Raw genomic sequence first — 1,170 nt, 5'->3', positions numbered from 1 at the left:
CCTGGCCAGTCACCAGGCAGCTGTCCCCGCCCCTCTCATCCTGGCCAATCACCAGGCAGCTGTCCCCGCCCCTCTCACCCTGGCCAATCAGCAGGCAGCTGGCCCCGCCCCTCTCATCCTGGCCAGTCACCAGGCAGCTGTCCCCGCCCCTCTCATCCTGGCCAATCACCAGAGCTGTGCCCCCCCATCCTGGCCAATCAGCAGGCAGCTGTCCCCGCCCCTCCCACCCTGGCCAATCAGCAGGCAGCTGGCCCCGCCCCTCTCACCCTGGCCAATCAGCAGGCAGCTGTCCCTGCCCCTCTCATCCTGGCCAATCAGCAGGCAGCTGGCCCCGCCCCTCTCACCCTGGCCAGTCAGCAGGCAGCTGTCCCCGCCCCTCTCACCCTGGCCAATCAGCAGGCAGCTGGCTCCGCCCCTCTCACCCTGGGTTCCTGCTGGGGTTCCCCGGGCCCTGTAGCTGCAGCCCCCCGGGAACGTGCGGGGAGTCACGGTGTCCTGCTTGCAGGTCCCGGACGTGACAGCGCCTGGGGCTGGGCCTCTGCTCTTACTGGGGCGGCGGGTGGGGGCCGGGGTGAGGGCTCCTCCTCCACTGATGAACCTAGGCGTCAGTGCGAGGACTTCAAGCACAGGAAGAGAAGAGGCAAGGGGCGCAGGGGTCAGGTGTGAAAACCCGCCCAGATTCCCCCAAACAAGGGAGCCTGAGTGGGGGGGACCTGCAGGTCTGGTGGCCTGGCCCGCACGGTGTTAGTGGAGACAGGCTCTGAGGGGAAGCGTCAGACGTCCGAGCTCGTCAGGACCTTCCCGGTGCCGGAAAGAGGGGAACTTACCTCTCGGGCCTCACGGCGCCTCCGCCTGAGATGCGGAAGCAGCAGAGTCGGGGCGAGGACAGTCACTGCCCGGGAAGCCGCTGCGCTGAGATCAGAACCAGGGTGAGTTACCCCGAAGGGCGCATCTACACAGCACGAGCGACATTTCTCTAAAGGAGACTCCAGACGACAGCAGACGCGTGAAATGCGCTGAACGTCACTCATCATCGGGGAAATCCGAGTCCAAACCGCGGTGAGAGGCCACCGCACACCTGTCAGAACGGCTGACGTCAGCAACACAGGGGACAACAGGTGCGGGTGAGGATGCGGAGGAAAGGGGACCCTCCCGCACGGTGGGCGGGAG

The sequence above is a fragment of the Phoca vitulina genome, unplaced genomic scaffold (genome assembly GCF_004348235.1).
Source record: "Phoca vitulina isolate PV1807 unplaced genomic scaffold, GSC_HSeal_1.0 scaffold106, whole genome shotgun sequence".
NCBI classification, from domain to species: Eukaryota; Metazoa; Chordata; class Mammalia; order Carnivora; family Phocidae; genus Phoca; species Phoca vitulina.
Note: the sequence above shows the minus strand (reverse complement) of the source record.